The sequence below is a fragment of the Etheostoma spectabile genome, chromosome 8 (genome assembly GCF_008692095.1).
Source record: "Etheostoma spectabile isolate EspeVRDwgs_2016 chromosome 8, UIUC_Espe_1.0, whole genome shotgun sequence".
Classification (NCBI taxonomy): domain Eukaryota; kingdom Metazoa; phylum Chordata; class Actinopteri; order Perciformes; family Percidae; genus Etheostoma; species Etheostoma spectabile.
The window spans coordinates 15,915,667-15,933,953 of NC_045740.1; the positions used below are offsets into that span (position 1 = coordinate 15,915,667).

Sequence of the window (18,287 nt, forward strand, 5' to 3'; positions counted from 1 at the left end):
CGCACACACACATAGTTGTTGACATGAAAAAAATAGAGCTAGATCAAACGTTTTGGCGGCAGGCAGCTGAAAAATGGAGTTGGCTGTCATGAATGTTCCACAGCAGAGATCTACACTTGTCTGCCCACTGTTGTTATTCTAATCACTCAACACCGATCTCCTACTTCTTTTTCTCTTCTGGAATGGATAGACAAACTCACGGCCAGTCCATCCTCTTCTTTTCTTCAATTCCTTTTCTAGAGGGACCGTTATTTCTGATAAGCTCTCTCCCTGACTCAGTGTAATATTCTTAGGCCAATTTGTATTGTATGTAACACGAAGCTTTCCTGTCAGACTGTGGTAAAGGCAGACTTCATGACTTGAGGATGAACACATGCTGTTCCTATGAATACTGCACGCATATTGTCCGTGGAGGCTCATAAGTAGCGTTTTATTCATTTGCATTTGTAAAATTCAATTCAATTTTATCTATAGTGTCAAATTCTAGCATAAGACACTTTCCACATAGAGTAGGTCTAGACCACTCTATAATACCAGAGACCCAACACTTCCCCCAAATGGAATTTCACTTGGTGTGACGGCAGCGAGAAAAAAACTTCCTTTTCTCTTTTTTTCCCTCTTTAACATGGACTTCACTAGAAAAAAACCTGTTGAAATCCTACCACATTAACATTTAAATTAAAGTCAGCATCAGTGAATTCAGTTACTAGGCCAATGACTCACAGAAGAAAACCACGACAGAATTTCTTGTTTTTCCTCTTGTGTGAAATGTTTGGGGGAACAAGGACTTAAAACTACTCTGATTTAAATATATATTTACTAATTCATAGTAAAACTTCAAAGATCTAGATGCTCTGGCCTTCACAGCCCTCTGGTGGTTTATCGTGATGCAGGTGCAGTGTAAGATCTGATGCATACTACTTAAATTAAATCAGTTAACAACCAAAGGTCAGTTTACTGTTGTCAGACTTTTAACCTGGAAAATGTAGTATTAAAGTAGATTTTGTCACACCCACACACAACTAATTAGACCTTTTCCTTATATTTTTGTAACGAATCCACTGTTAAAGGAGAATTCCGGTCGATTTCAACATGTAGCTCTGTTTTTTTTAAATTTGTAGTGCTGGTAGCAGCGAAACAAATAAAAACAACCGGTGCAGTCTACACCGTGTTATCCTCCTGCTAGATTTTTGCACCCAACATGCTTAAACAGGCTTAAACAGGGCAAGTTTTAAAGGTGTTTTTAGCCTCTAAACATGCTCAAAATGTCTCTACCAGTGCCTAGCCATGTGCAGTTAGTCCTTCCCAGTGAACACAGTGAATCTGACTGCAGTAGATGTGACAGAAAGGCAGAAAAGCTGTGAAAATCGACTGGTGTGGACTCGGAAGGAATAACTGCACATGGCTAGGCACTGGCAATGACATTTTGAACATGTTTAGAGGATAAAATTACCTTTAAAACATGCCCTGTTAAAGCCTGTTGGGTGCAAAATCTAGCAGGAGGATAACTGGGTGTAAACAGCACCGATTATTTTCATTTATCTCGCTAGTGACAGCGCTACAAATTTAAAAAAAATCGACTGGATCTGTCCTTTAACTACAGTGTGTGAGATCTGGGAACGCAGCGACATCGCCACAGCAAAGTCTAATGTGAATCAGGAGAAATCAGAAAATCAGACAAGCTAACATGTTAGCCCGATGAGTCAAACCAGCAAAACATTTAAAAAAAGAAATCCCACTGTGGCCTCTAAAGGGCTCCTGATGTGTGTTAGAAAGTTAAGCAATGGTTTGAACAGGAAGTCAGTTAAAGAAATGTCCTGGAGCGACTGAGGTACAATTGCGAAATTTAAAAACCACCATCAGCTGATTGTGGCTCAACCTTCCAAACGCTACAACCTTGTACCTCTTTTCCCCCTTTCTTTCCTCTACCATATGTTCTGTTTGTTCTGACATTGTTGTCAAAACCCCTCAGAATCTACAAGTGCCTACTAGCTCTGAGGAATCAGGGTGCGCAGCCAAAAAATGCATTTCAGAAGGTCCCTTATTCTCAGCGCAGGGAGGAAGTGGTCCACAACAGGCCCGGGGAGGCTTACAAGAGGCTATTAGATGCCTGCGGCAGGATGCCTCACAAATCCAATTAGGAAAAGCTGGGCCTGGATCTGGACTCTCTGCTGCTGCCTGTCAGTCAGAGCAGGAGAGAGCAGGTGTCCAGTTACCAGAGATGTCAGGGTGGAATATAAATGTGTGTCAGGGTGGTGTGTGCCTTCTGTCTGCAGTGTATTAATGTGCATCACGTGTTTGCTTGTATGCAGTATATTGTTCATGTTTTTGTGTGGATGTACCCGAACACATACAGAGCATATGTAAACAGTGTGAGAAAGCTGCAGGCCGGGTCCCTTGGTAAATGTAGTCCAATACACCGTAACCAATGGAGAATCTAACTGGCTATTACCTAATCACTGATGTCATCTCCCTGTTGTACATGAGGTTTGACTGACATCACTTGGAGGCCGCCACTCTCAAGTAGTGTCAAGAAGTCAGAACCACTGCTGCGGCAGTATCGTTAAACTATGAACTACGCGACAGCCTCATTTTTAAAACTCGTTGCATATGCTTTATTAGTTTTTCTTTGGTTAATAAAAAAACACAATCATGAACCATGTTTCATTTTTTATAACCCTTGTGTTGTCCTCCCGGGTCAAACACTGAAAAGATTTGACATTTTCATCCCTTTTCAGACTTTTAAATTATCACTAACACCACCTTACTACCACTAGTTTTACACTACTTTTTGGAATTCATGGTCCATAACCCACATTTATATAGCATTATACCTAATATTTCAGTTAAAAAAGCAGAAATTATGAATTATTTTGACTAATAGTTAAGATCAGAGGAATGAACAGATGAGTTTCATCAGGAATAAAATGATTAATTGTATTCGCATTGAGCGTTGTATGGAATCCAATCCATTTTTTTGTGGTAATTTGGTTAAAAGAAACCTATATGTCATATATAGACATTTTTTAAAGGGGGTCAAATTTGACCCAAGGACAACAGGAGGGTATCACCAAGTTTACCATGCCATGCTCAAGTTTGCCAAGGGAGTAGCAGCAAACTTTTTATTATTTTTGGGGCTGCAGGGGCATCACAGTTGAACACAGAAACAAAGAAGTGAATTTAGAAACCAATCTTTTACTATTAATAGCAGTATTGGTAGAGGCTGGTAACAAGCCAATCACAATGGCTTCTCTCATATTTTCGGTCTACCCATTACATGCTGACAATTTGGTAAGAGTGGGAGCTTTTCCCCAAAGTAAACTCCTCTGGGATGTGCAGAGCCCAAACGTGCCCCCCCAATGGCAGATGGCGGCTCTTTCTTATTCCCAGAGAGATTCATCAGAGGTCACTGTATTTTCTGGGAGTCATTATAAGCATTTTCTTCCAATACTTATTTGTAATCTGTGTGGGTATGCCTTGACAAATTAAAGTGCATAGTGCACTGTTGACCTGGTTTGAGCAGGCTGAAGACAGATGGCACAAAACATCAAACCTGTTATGTGTGCTGGATTGCCAGTGAGACTTCTGCTCCTCTCCTCCCGCAAGTGGCATTCTCTTCAAATCCTAATTCATCCATACATTATTTGGCGATGTCACTTTGAGGCGTATGTCTGTCGCTATTTTCCTTTGTCTGTTTCTCACATTGCAGTTGAAGTGGATTGGTAATCAAGCTGTTCTGATGGAAACACAGCTCCTGCTGATGTAGAATGAACTGACTTTTGATCCTTGAAATGGGATTTCATTGTCAGTCCTCTTCGATGGAGCAATTTATCTGAGTCAAACACCGTGTCTCTATCTTTGGGAAACTCTGCCCTCAGCTCTCACTTACTCTTTGCTCAAGACAGTTCTAGATATTGAGAGAAACTATGCAGTGTGTTCAGTATGTGACCTGAGACACCGTACAGCCATATGGCGTCTCGGGTTGCAGCCTAGATTTTAAGATCTTAGAAAGTATGTCAAATGTAGAGCCAACTGGGGGCATTCAGTCACTAACTGGAATTATCTAAAAAGAAACACAGTTTCACGTTTAGTTGATACAAGATGAATGCAAAAAACTGATTATTGCAAACAACTAATTCACGAGCAAGTAGACTTACTGATAACAAATGCAAAGCACAAAGAACATACCAGTGATCTGGATGGCCTTATGGTTGAAGGCCCAGAAACCTTCAAAAAGAACTTTTGGGTGATGATCACTGAAATGATTATTGCAGAGAGAAACCTTTTATATTCCAAATGCAGGCCACAACTCACTCAGGAATGAATGATGATTTGATTACAGTCCTTTTTTGTAGTTGGTCTTATATATGTGGTCTGCTACTGTTGCCAAAAATGCTGGAACATTGTTATAAAACACTCATTTTTTGTATAATGTTTTTTATGATCATTTTTTATGTAATCCTTTTCTTTCTTCTGCATATCTTGCAGAGCCCTCTGGTGGTCTTACTTTGCATTCAGTTTACTTGCTCCTGGCTTGGATCTACTAAAGGTGAAACAGTTCGCTGAGGGCTACACCCTGAAAAACGTGGGCTCAATTTGAACATGGACTAGGGATTTCAACATGAAGTAGCCATCCCAAAAAAGGATTTGTAACTTTTTGCCAAAAGAGTGCCTCGGACTTTTCTTCTGTTTTGAACTTTTGTGTTCCCTTCCTAAGAGCGCCTTAGTTATTTGTTTGAACATCTGAACACTCTCTTCTTCTAAAAAAAACTAAAATGATCACATTAGCTACCATAGTTGCTGTGCTCAACATGTCTTTGGTATGCCTGACTGTGATCAACACCAGGATGGAATGGCTAAGGACCTGTTTGCACGTACATGGTTATTTAAAAAAAATGGAGACATTTAATTTCATATGTGTCCTTCGTTTACACGCAAACTGAGAACTCACCTCTGAAAACTAGTCTTTCCAAAAACTCCGGCCAGAGTGGAGATTTTTTTAAATCTTTGTTTTCACGTTTGCATGTAAACTAAGACAACTTGACGTATAAGCAGCCGAGGAAGAGAAGTGACAGGGAGTGAGTTGTTGCTTTTGTTGCTATTTTTGGGATTCTGATTGGCTAACGTGGGCTTGAGCTTCTTGTTACACTGCCACCTACACATTTGGCATGCTCTTGAAGGCATTAATAGCATATATACACGTTTGTTTATGAAAATAGCCGCCCACGAGTAAAGATAGTTGAAAAGTCCAAATGAAAAGGTTTTCTTCTAAAATCAGAAGTGCTCATATTTTCATCTCAGCCTGCTGGAGGGGTGTGTTGGTGTCTGTGTTTGATTAACAGCAGCTGACAGGCTGAGCCCCCTGCAGGGGAATGGGGGACAAACCATAGACTGTATATACTATATCAACGGTCTATGGGAAAAACTAACTTGCTGTAGTGCACTAGCCATGTGCAACCAGTGTGGTGCTGGGGTATTGAAGAGTAAGGACCACTCCAGCATCTAATCAGACCAGAGTGACTTTTAATGTTTAATGAACCTGCCTGCAAACTGACGTTAACGGTTCACTTTTCCACGGTTAAAGTCTATTTGGTTGCTCCTTCAACAAGCTAAGGTGCCATACAAGGCATGCTTTTGGGTTTGTAAGTCGGATTAGAAGGAGACCTTAGCAGAGCATTTGATGTAGGCATGTTGTTGTTCAAAGTCTTTGGCTCTAGTGTTGCGTAACAGGCTGCTGTCTGGCTGTTAGTGTAGCCATCTTCATAACCATAATCGTGAAAAGTTAAACTGAGTGATCATATTATACCAATCATATAATACTAGGCTGAGTGTTAAAATTGAATGCGCTAAATAAAGAGAAATCGGCGAAAAATACAATCTCCACACAAACTACTGAGCCAAATGAACAACCAATGTTTAAAAAAAACAATCAATGCAATCCAAATCTAAATTACACAACTAAATTAGCATTGCTCAAAAATCAATAAATCCAAATTTTAAATTCCATTTCAGTCAGATTTCATCACAAGGTGCACTGCAACAGAAAAGTTCTTTGCTAAATTAAACATTTATGCACATAAGATTGAACATGGAAACACAAACTTGCATCCACGCACTTCCACAGTGGGGCATCTATCAGCAAAAAAAGCCTCATCTTGGCTCTCACTCATGAGTAGTCAGATGAGACGGAACCCCTGCAGAATAATGATGTTTACACAGGCTGGAGTCCGCCAACAATTAGCAAGAAACAAACAAAGTCATCAGACAACACTAGTGTGACTGATGGGATGGTTAGGATGACTTTGGCTATAAAAGATGGGCTTGGTTTCCAGCGGTGACCACATTATTTCAGCTCGGTTTACATCTCAAAATAAGAAGATGTTGGTTTTAAAATGTTTGTGGAAACTAATAAAGACAGAAGTGGGTTTGAAAATGTGAATAACAAAGTGAGAGTTCATGCTTGGCAAGTTAAACCTTAATTTGAAGATATGTTGAAAATGACACCTCTTGATGCGTAGTAATGCGTGATGATAATTACACTAAATAAAGTGGGTTCAATTTAAATCAGTGTCGTGTACCCTCAAAGGAAGCTCTCCCCCCTGATGTATACTCACCTTTATTACTCCTGCACATTGGCAATTTTAGACCCTTTTTAGAGGGGCTCAAGCCCCCCTAAATTTCATCTCAGTCCCCCTAAAAATTATAACAATAAAAAAAACATTTTTAATTAAAAAACTAAAACTATTGTAGTGCTTCAAGTTATAGTTTGCGTACATGTCTGTCAGTGACAAAGGACAAACAATTCCAGGTTCCCAGGGCTTGGTTTAATATCGTGAGTGGCTGTAGCCAATGCTATGCACCTGTAACCCCGTCAAGGAAAGGGTTAACAGAAAATCAGAAAATCAAATTGGCCAGTCAGAAGTGGTTGTGCCAGACTCCCGCCAATGAAATTTCTGAATGTTGTTCAAATTGGTTATTACTGTGACGTTTAAAGTGTCGGGTGTAGTTCCATCGTAGTGATAAAGCACCCGTATTCTGCTCATTTTCAGGTTCATAATTGTATTTAGAAGTTGGACCAGAATAGGTTTACACCCCCGTGTGTTGAGGTCGCTGTTTTAGCTTCGGAGTGAGGCATCTCACTTCAATCCCATCTTTGTTGGGAGTCGCACATGCGCAGTAGGTAGTAGGTAAAGACTACTAGCTAGAAGCTAGCGCTGCCACCTCATTCTCAGTGGCAAAACACTGCTACGATACACACAAGTTCACCCTAATCTACAAAAGAAATTGTATACCATCTTTATTTCCAGTCCAGATAAAAAAAAGTGCATGTAACACATTACAAGAGGGGTACAAACCAAACACACAATCATGAATACACACAGACATACTGACTCCCTCAAATAACATAAAGGAAACATACAAAACAAACGCATATTCATACATAAATACATACAGACATACAAACAGCAATGCCCAATAATTTAAACAGGTAGAGATGCGTGTTCCAGTGTTTCCAGAGTTTGGACTAATATCTGGTACCACTAGATGCAGGATTGGTTATAGCAGTTAAAGTAGATAGCACTTGAGCCACAGTGAAACGTTGTTTTGTGTATGTGGTTGTAATGACAATAAAACACACTAGAGTTGACTTGATGCCCTCTGTCCATGTCTGTAACCGGTAGGCGTGGCTCGGGAGTGGACTCGTAGGAAGCAAAGCATTTTGGGAGTTGTTAACTAGCGTCCACATGAGCCAAAATATACATTTTCTGGCTTTTCTCAGTCCAAAAGTCTAAAAAAAACAACAAACACATTTCGCCTACAGAAATGACCCAATTCAAATATTCTTCTTTCCAGCGGTGGCATATCCCTTTAAGAAGATGTGTGAAAATGCCCTTAGAACTCAGGGCATTACATAGAAAATTGTATTCCCTATATATGTGTAAATTTCAGTTACATAACTGAATACACATCATTTGTCAATCAAAACTGTCCTGCACAGCATCTGATAGTCAAACCTTTACTGGATGGTAATTTAATACCGCATAGGATACAGAGTTTGTGTTTTAACACTACAGTAAGTGTTAATTCCTCATTTCCTCTGTACTTTCATGTCTATATCTATATCAATTGTCAGGATTGCTTTGAGACCAATGAAGCAAAGCGATTATCTCTCAGCAAGGATTGTTGGGGCTATATTGCAGCTTGACTCACTTTTTCAGGAAAAAAGGCACTAAACTGGCCCTCATGAGCTAATGTTCCTTTCCTCCTTTGACAGTGTTTAAAGGTTTAAGGGACTCAAGCTGTTCAGAGGGGATAAAGGGCCCAGTATGGATGAGCCTGGTGTCCTCAGCCTGCAGTCGGGCTTAGAGTCCCAGCAGGGTGGAGCTGTACAGGGGGGAAGGATTGGGGTGCGGGATCCCTCTGATCCCGCTGTAATGAGTCCGCCTGGGAACAGATGAGTCTTCACGGCTGGTGTTGGGACAGTTGCTCTCTCAGCTCCATCTTGCAGCATGGATTCAGGTTCATCGCAAAAAATTCACTGACATCTAAAATCTAAATACTGTATGTGCATGCTATTGAGGCCAAAACAAGTGCAACAAAATGTATGTAACATAATAATTGAACTGGAATTGCATTGTGAATAATCACAAAAATACATGCTTACTTTGAAAATAACCAGAAATGACATCACCTTTAATAACACTTTTGGTTGTTATGTTTTGAAGTTTTAATACGTGATCATAGTGAAAGATGATATGTTTAAATGTAATACAATCTTGTTGTTAACAGACATAAGACCTAATGAGGAAGATGTTCAAACTCAAAGTTTTAGAGTTTCATTTAAAATTTCCAGTTTACAAAAGTGTTGGGCGAACGAGTAAAAGGCCAAAGTTAAGATTTTTGAACAGTTTTAAAATCATTGGTTGAACTGATTAAAACTAGCTTGGCTAAAACAAATCTAAAGTTAAATCTATCTTTTATCTGAAGTGTTTTCATAAAAGCAAAAAATAATGACAATGTCTTTTAAGATGAAGTCAAATAACAATAGCACATTAGTTTGCATTGAAAACTGTCTGAAAACCAGTTTGTTAGCTTCGGGACACACAGATCTCCAAGGTGTCACATCTACTTCAAGAGAAAAACTTAAAAGAATTTCATAAAAGCAGCCCTGCGTATGAAAAAGCTCCATTTTGTCAGCAGCAGAAACGGACCACAGAGAGACCGTATTCATCAGGCTGTAATCCTGTTGCCTCCACAGAGATGAATGTCTCTTCCACATGAGAGCTGACAGGGAGGGAGATGACTCCCCCTTCATGCTTCGGCCAAACCAAACCGCAGCCCGGCTCCCCGGCCCCCCCACAGCGGGCCATATATCTGACAAGACTGTTTGGCTTTCATCCCCAGGTGTAGTTCATATAAACCATAAATATCCAGAATATGCACATAGACAGAGGGAGGCCTGGATCCTTGAGTTTATGTAAAGCAGTTATTTGCTCACTTTGAGATGAGATATTGTCATATATTACATTGATGTTGTTCATGTGTGTATCTACTTGCACTAATTGGACATGGATCTGTATGCTACTAAAATATGAATTGGTAGAAACCAGAGTAATCTAGTAAAAATCAGATTTAAAAATAGGGAATTCTGCATGACTCCACTAGATGGCAGCACAGGATCAGCACCATTTACTTCATTTACTAATCTAAACACAAGCTTTACTTATTTATGGCACATAAGGAAACGATGAACGTAGAGTTGAGAAGTTTTTTACACTGCTGTACACACAGCCCAACAATCTTTGTTCCTGTTGAAATAAAATATTAAAGCATCTGGACACACCTGTCTACGTTGCGGGAGCCTTAAATGGTAAAGCACAAAATTATATATTAGACGATAAAGTGCCTCTAACTTTGAACTAGAAATGGGTTTCCCACTTTGTTTTAGAAGAACTTCATTGGGCTGCACAGAGCCATAACCTCGACCCCGTCCAGCACCTTTGGGAGGAACTGTGAGCCTGATTCACATAGTTTTGTGCTGTGTGCATAATGACTTTCTACTTTCTACGGCAATCAGGATTGAAGAAGTGCTGCATCATCATCTGCTAGTTAAGGTGTGATACTTTCAGAAATGTCCCTTTATCAATACCGGCAACTCTTGTCTCAGCTTCTCTCATGTTCACACAATCACAAAGGATGCACATGTGTGAAAGCTTGCACCAGTGCTGTGTGACACCTACAGAACAAAGGTGATGATTAACAATTAACGCCTGCCATTATTGAAACCACAAGGATCCTTTTCTTTCTAGATGTTGATTCAATTACTAAGAATTTATAGAAACAATTTTTTATTTAACCTTTATTTATCCAGGAAAGGTTCACTGAGAGGCAACAATGCCCCGATCACATTGGAAGCTGCCAAGTACAACCACAGTCTGATCAGCTCCACTGGAGTGGTCGGAGGTAAAGGGCCTTGCTCAAGGGCACCTCAGTGGTGATAATGAGGGAGGCACAAGCGCTGCTCTTTCACTTCCCCCACCCAGATTTTATCCTGTCGGTCTGGGGATTGAACCAACAACCTCCCGGTCACAAGCTTTAGGCCACCACTGCCCTATAAACATAAGCTAAGGTCATACATCTCATGGCCAAGCCGGACATAACACCTACATGTGACCCGGGGCTGGTCCAAGATTTTTAAGTGGGGTGGCACCGGGGGCAGGGAGGGCCAATAATCAGGCAGGAGGGGGGAGTTTATCAGAATACAGCATAGAAAATCTGCATAGAAATATACCTTTTAAGTGAAATATGTCAGTTAAACATCCCTTTGTGCTCTAGCATTAAGATTTCATTTCAGTTGAACGAAGGTTGTAATGTAGCAATATTATGAGAGTTACAAAGCTAAGTATGGACTTAAAAAACTAACCTCGGCCTATAACTTTAAAGTGACATGTGTCAGTTCAGTTTGAAGATGGAGGCGACAGGGCTGCTGTTCTTTCTCTTCTTCTTTCCAAGTAATATTCTCTTAAAACATGGCCCAAGTGGCTCTGAAACCACTTTAAGACAAGGGGCTCGGTGGCAGCAGGTGGAACTGAGCACTCTCTCACCTTTTTCATCAGATGGCAGAGCGCTGTTGGTGCGATGGTACGATGGGGCACTTAGTCAGCCAAACCATAAAAGGAAAGACGAATGCTCTTCATACCCAACACAGAGACAAGCAAGAGTGGCAGGGATAGTGGTATACAAGGCAGTGGTGGTTTTCATCAAACATGCAGTGTATCACCCTGCTTTTAAGATACAGACCTGAACCAAAATCAGAAATGGTTTCAGGAGAATCCATTATTCTACCATGTTTCTTTTCTAACGGTTGTCTTCACAGGTCATATAATTCAGCTTGTTGCTCATGGACACTTCAGAGCATCCCCGTTCAAGGTAATACATCTGTCAGTTTAGACAATTAGGGAAGGTTTTTTATAGGAGGGATAATCAGTCCCAAGTGACACTGTCAGCAACATAGCTACAAAGGTAGACAGTGATGTACAGCTGTGTAACAGAAAAAGGAAAACATGAATACATGAGTGTAGGAAAAAGACAATCAGAAAAGTCAGCAAATCATGTTGGCCTCTCTTAACCAAACTGAAACTCTATGGAGGATTTTTGATTGATGCAGTCCATACCACTATTACCATGTTTTTTTTCTTAAATTCCCCCCTCCCAATCTCTATATACTATGATCAAATTTGTCAATTGACAGCACTCTAGTCCAACAGATTGTACCCCTCTAGACCCACCCCTCTATGTGTTTGTGACACATCTCATTTAAAACCATGGTCATAAATCCCCTGACAGCCTCCACCCCTCCATCAAGGTTTCCTACAAGATTTTGGAGCCCAGTTGCAGGGACTTGCTCGCAGTCATGGTTCCAGCTCAGCTCAAGGGGGCTGGATGGGGTTGAGGTCAGGGCTTTGTGCAGGCCAGTCAAGTTCTTCAATAGCAAACTGGAATAACAAACAAACTAAAAAATCTATGGAGGATTGGAGGATTTTTGATTGATGCGCAAACATTTTATTTTAAGGAGATATTCAGGAGATTTGAACCCCTGACAGTTTGAGTGGTATATACTCTTCCCAATGAGCTTTGCAAAACTGAAAAAATATAGTACCAGACAAATAATTAGATATGAGTGAAAAGACAAGGCTCTCCAGTAGGCTATTGATTTGAGGAAAATTGTGCTTGCTGAAGACAAATGAAATCGAAAACCTAATGCGGAAAGAGAGGGAAGCTTGCTGGAGTCACATTTTTATTAGCTTGTTCTGCATTCTTTTTTTTTCTTTACCTAAGAACCAAGTATAAGCCAAAGTTATGATTTATGACAAAGACGGCCTCACAACTTTCTGCTACAAGTCACAGGTTAAATCAAGTGAGACTAATTCTACTCAATCTTTTACCCCCAAAAAGTTTGTATCTTTGATGTTTGCCACATGAAATGTCTGATTCAGAACTATTAAGTAAGAAAGGACCGTTGGGTAGTGGTGCTGAGAGGAGAATTAGGTTTGTAGAAGGTGTGACACTTCATCATTCTGACGAGAGAAAAGCAGTTCGTCCAACACACGCCTCGTCCTGTTGCCTTGTTAGACGTGTGAAAATCTCACCTGGCAAGAAGCCACTGGTCACAGTCTGACATTCAACACCCATACTGGAGCTTTGCACTCAGGCAGCAGTGGATATGATTCACATGTGTATTTTAAGTCCTGAGTATCATGTCCTGATATACTTCAATGGTTTAATAGAGAAAATTGACAAGAATTAATTATTGATGAGACAAATTAAAAGCCTCTGTCTCTCTCTCACTCTGAATGTTTTCTCACCAGGTGGAAATTTGGTGACGATGGAAGACAGTGGAAGTTGTGTGAAGAAGAAGAAAAAACACCCCAAAACAACTCAGTCATGTTTTGCCGCTTCAGGAAAGCCAAAGAGAAATTACCAATGTCAAAAACAAAGTTGAAAAGGGTGATGCACTTTTTAAAGAGATACGGCACCAAATAACATTAAGCCTTGAATCAGTAGAAACCCGGTAGTAGTTTTGAATGGCAGTGCTTCCCTCCCTCACATACCCCTGAGAGAAGAGATCTCTGTATTGTTTGTCTGGAAAGACACCTTTGATGACGCAAAAAAAGGGCATTTTTGCCCTTAGGTATTGAACTACAAGTCAACGAGGTTTGACCCATATTAACAGTCCATGGTTGGACCCAAAGCAAGCTGAAGCAAGTCGAGTGTCAGCCATCTTGGAGCGAAGCTACAGCTGAGCTAATGCTTTTCAGCAGCAAAGTTTTGTCACAATTATGTGCATTCAAACAACTGCACGTGTCCCACCGGGATACATGGATACAGATCGGAGAATATGCAGAAAACTTTATTACTGACGGAATACTCAAACTACGCGAGCTTCACCTGTTATGGAGACCAGCACCTCAGCCTGTGGTGTCTCTGAAGCCGCTAAGTCGGGTAAGGGGACATCGACGGCGGTGTGCACTAAAGCACACACAAACACACGCACACGCACACACACACACACACACACACACACACACACACACACACACACACACGTCTTATAATGCTATGCAGGAGCTAATGAGGACACTAAATAAACAAAAACAGGAAGCCAGCTGTGTTGAGCTCAAACAATTAACCAAATCTGGCACTGGGGCCAAAACTTTGGCCTAACGTTGCCCCCTAATATTATTTGAGCCAATTCTTGTGCGTCATTGTGGATCTAGCATGATTTCAACAACCAGGCATTCTACAGGCTGCTGTTGGTCTGAGCCATCTGGGACACACTGATTCCTTCTTCAATACATTGATAAAGCCACAAAAGTTACACGTCCTAGATTTCCATTATGCAAGCAGCAAGAGAACAAGTGTCAAAATGGTTACATAATGTTAAATATCTAGGAAAATGATAGAGCTGTGCACTTCCGGTGTGACATATCTGACTGAATCACTTTGGCATCTTATATCACTTCTGTTTTGTTAAGGAATTTAGTTTCCACGCTTGTTGCTGTGATGTACAGCGAAATAGGTTAAGATGAATCATTGATGTACATTTCTTGGATGAACTGCTCCTCCATAATGCATCATCAGCCCAGATGAACAAAAGAGGGGAGAAGAACATTAAGTGAGCTCTGAAGAGAAGAGGAATAAAAATAACTTGAAAGTACGAGGTGAGGAAAACAAATACTCAAATGAATACTCAAATTACAGTTAGGGGGTAAGACATATAAGACATGGTGTATAGCGACTGCTTTTCTCCAAAGTATTTTACAGAATAGGGTTAATCTACGGCACTGCTAAAAACCATGACTGAATGATTGACAAGCAACCTCTTTGATTGAGTGATTGTGTTAATGACTGTCCTCTATGGACTGTAAATACATTAGCTGTACTACCCAGCAACATATGCTCACACTTACTCAAGCTCTTCCTGTTATCTGTCAAACACATCTCTTTTTTTCTTCTTCTTGGAAATAAAGCCTGAGGTTAACGGTGCTCTAAGCGATGTTGGGTGATGTCACTCCTTGTTGTCAAACAAAACAGAGGCTAGCTCGATACTATATTTCAACTTGTGTGGACGGGTCATCGATGTCATGAATCCCACCTCCTGAGTTCGTTTTTTGCATGAGATCCTGTTTTCCACTTTTGAGTCTGTGTTTTCAATGAGTTGCCTAGCAACGAAGCAAGGCGAGAGAATCTTCAACCACCCACACCTGTGTCTCATCTGCCATCTGCACACCTGGCCCTGATCATCACCTCGCCACCATTTAAACCATGTACTGACATCCATTACCTGCTGGATCATTAGCCTTACCAATATATTTGCCAGTGTATCAGCTGGTCAGTATTAGAAAGTTTGCTCTGCTGCTTGTGCTTTTGTGCCTGTTGCTAATCCGCCTCTTGTTCCTCTGTCTGCAGTTCTGTCACCTGGGATATTCCCTACGCAGCCGCCTGGCTGTCTGCTTCACCAGCATTATTGGATCTTCACTAACTTCCACCCACTGCTCCGCCATCTGGACTCACCAATACACAAATACTTTGTTACCTTATGTAAGTAGAAATTTTGGGTATCTATATTTTGGGTGTACTTTACTGGAATAAGTATTTTACCACAGACTTTTTACTTCTACTCCTTAAATTTTCATGCAGGAATCTGTACTTTCTACACCTTTCATTAAAAAAAAAAATAGCCTTGTTACTGCTATTTCAGTTCAACTTGTTTTCATTCCAGCTGGTCGTCGATCAAAAAAGCCCCCCCAAAAAACAAAAACCTATCCAGATAAATCGTGCCATCCGGATAGAGTGAATTTGACTGTGGTTGGATGAGAAGCATGAACATATATACTGTACCATTCCGACATCCTATTGGTTTGTACGCGATCCATCGCACCTGCACATGACATCACGCTCCAGCAAGGAAATAGCAGACGTATGTCGCCTACTACGAAGGTGTCAGGGGCAGAGACTCAAGAGAACGCGAGTGAAATGTAACTACCAAGTACCAGCTAATTTTTTTCCAAAACTTGCATCTAATTTCAAAAGCATATATATATATATATATTTTTTTTTTTCCCCCTTACATTACTTGAACACTTTAAGTAGTTTTGAAACCAGTGCTTTTACACTTTTACTCGAGTGAAAAGCTTGAGTTGATACTTCATATTCTACAGAAGTCTTTTTAAATCCTAGTATGTACACTTCTCCCTGAGTAATGACTGTGAATACTTTTGACACCTCTGGTCATCGGCCCAATTTTTGCTCCTATGTCTTTGCAGAAGTAGCGCGATGTAGAGCCACAAAATGTCTAAGAAAGGTCGAAGTGGACACCTGTAGGTGTTGCAGAACGAAACGCTTGACACCGTAGAATCTGGTTTTGTCCGGTGCTCTCCTTATTTTGAGAAGCTCACCATACCGAAGCTTGTTCCTGTTGTGTGACACACAACATTTTATACCCAAACACTCCAGATGATGGGGTTTACTTTCACTTTGCCAAGTCTTATTCTTTCTTGATCATTGTATAAAAATCCTAATCGCATCAAATGTGATTCATGGTCGGTAAAAAATGAAGGCAATCCGAGTGAATGCCTTTTTATCGGCACTATGTAGGGCCATTCAATTTAAATAGATGTCCCAGTAAATCCCCTGCTTTATAATTCAGCACATAAAGAAATCAGTTGAAGTGTGCTAGACATTTTAAGATTTAAAAGACAGTGGCTGTTGTTGAAATTGATTTAACTGTACTTTCACTAGTGATCCATTTAGGAGGTAATGGTGTGGTGAATTATCATTTTAAAGGCTGCTGTAGCACAAAGACCATATATTTCTTGAAACATGTTCACATGCACCGATCCATGCCAGATCTGCCGGGCCTCAGCTGGAGCGCTGGTCTCCGGAGGATTCTCTTCTGCATGGACCCACAGCAGCAGAAAGCAGCCCATTAAGATTCAACATGAGATTCACAGACGACAGGTCAGCTCGTCCAATAATGTCAACTCATTATTGATCATTAGCAATGCGGTAGTATTGAGCGGTTGGGGGGGGGGGGGGGGGGGGGGGGGGAACCACATGAAGTCAGTTTTTGATTAATTTCTGTGCATGATTATGACAAAGAAAGCCAGGGTTACTTACTGGGCTTTATAACTTTTGAAACAGGGAGAATACTTTTTCAAAGACACCAGTTATTCTTAGGCCAGAGCTTCTGGATGTTTGAGCATGTAGGTTGTTACAAACATATTAATCTGCACTTTCCACATGCAATTTAATGTATCTTGAACAAAATCACATTTTTTTTTTTTTTCTGTGATTAATGGCAGAGAGGCTTCTCTTTCATTTACTTTTCTGGGGTTAAAACATTTTTGGGGATTGAGATGTTGATGTGAATCTTAAAGGCTCTTGCACGCCATCTCGACAGCCAACTTTCGGCAGGAAAGGTGCCTCGGAACCCAGCGCAGCAACGCCGACTTCGACGTATGTTCTGCGCGAGACTTAATACGTCTCCATAAAAGTGGGCGGCAATAATCTGTATTGTCACCCAAAAAAATTGAAGCTGATTGGACGATCATGTGGGTTGGCTTCTCCGGAATTTCAAAGTCAGACCATTATGGCAACTTCTTCGGAATACTAACTCATATTTTACAAAAATAGTTCCCCAAAACATTTTAAGCAAGAAATAATTTCAGATGGACAAAGGTCAGTTTAAAAGATTTTTGTCAGATTTTGAGTTTTTTGTCACGCTCATCCCGCTCGTCAATCCAGAAAAGCACTCCACCAATCAGATTGGACATTAGGCTAGTTCGAGATGAGCTGCGCCTCGCCTGTAAAGTGGACGAGAGCAGGCGGCAGCAGCGGGGGGCGGTGACAGAAAGCTGCGGTAAAGTCGGACAGTTTCCAGCCGATTCCAGCCGCCTTCAGGCTGGACAGGAAGTGATGAAAACACTGTGGTGCAATTCCGATTTAATAAAATATAATCAGACCCACATACCAGCTGGTACACAGTCTCCAGTTGTTTTGATTATGACAGAGTAGCTGTCAAAGCGCTCTACATGCGACCTGTTGCTGATTTTAATAAACAACAGACTGTAGATGATCCGTGATCTGATCAGATTTAGTCTCTCTGACTTCAAAACGTAACTATCAGCCACACAACATGTATTCTGTACAGAATAAGTCTTTAAATCAGACAAATAGTAATTAAAATCCCTCCGATTCCAAAACGATAAAAAAGTTTATATAAAACGTCATCATGTTGTAAACCAATCAGGTGTTAAATCAGCTGAGAAGCCGGCGTTTCCCAGCATGCTCTGGGTCCGCCTGGCCCTTGCAGTCGGTGAAAAGCAACTGCGCCGCCTGCGTCTCAGAACTGCGGCCGCCTTGCTCTCGTGAGATTTCCGTTGCCCACGTGTGCATGACGTCAGAGCAAGTCGGGATCAAGTCGGACACAAATCTAACCGGCATGCAACGGGCGCCGATCGCCGGTGATCGATTCTGCGCAGACCTGGCTCATCTCGAACGAGCCTATTGAGTCTGACTGCCCGCCTTCCGATTCAACATGTCAACTCTGCCCAAATGAAGGCCGATGGCTCCTCCGACTGATGTCGGCATGGGACAGACCATGTCACCGACCTCGCCAGACTGTTGTCGGCCGATAATCGTGTTGGCGCGCCTTTACATTGAGACAAGCAGAAGTGTGATGAAAAACATGCAAACGATACAGTATGTCTGCACTGCCAGGCTTC

The 18,287-nt window shown here is 41.1% G+C and overlaps 1 long non-coding RNA gene across 1 annotated transcript in view; it reads right to left on the reverse strand.

Moving 5' to 3' along the window:
* Positions 1–15,516, reverse strand: part of LOC116694479 (uncharacterized) — a 20,489-nt gene extending 4,973 nt beyond the window's left edge. The window contains exons 1-2 of the long non-coding RNA XR_004333182.1: positions 15,318–15,516; positions 1,011–1,022 (exon numbers count right to left, since the gene is read on the reverse strand). This is a non-coding gene — a long non-coding RNA (uncharacterized LOC116694479). The remainder of the gene's footprint in view (positions 1–1,010; positions 1,023–15,317) is intronic.
* Between the last annotated feature and the right edge of the window lie 2,771 nt (positions 15,517–18,287).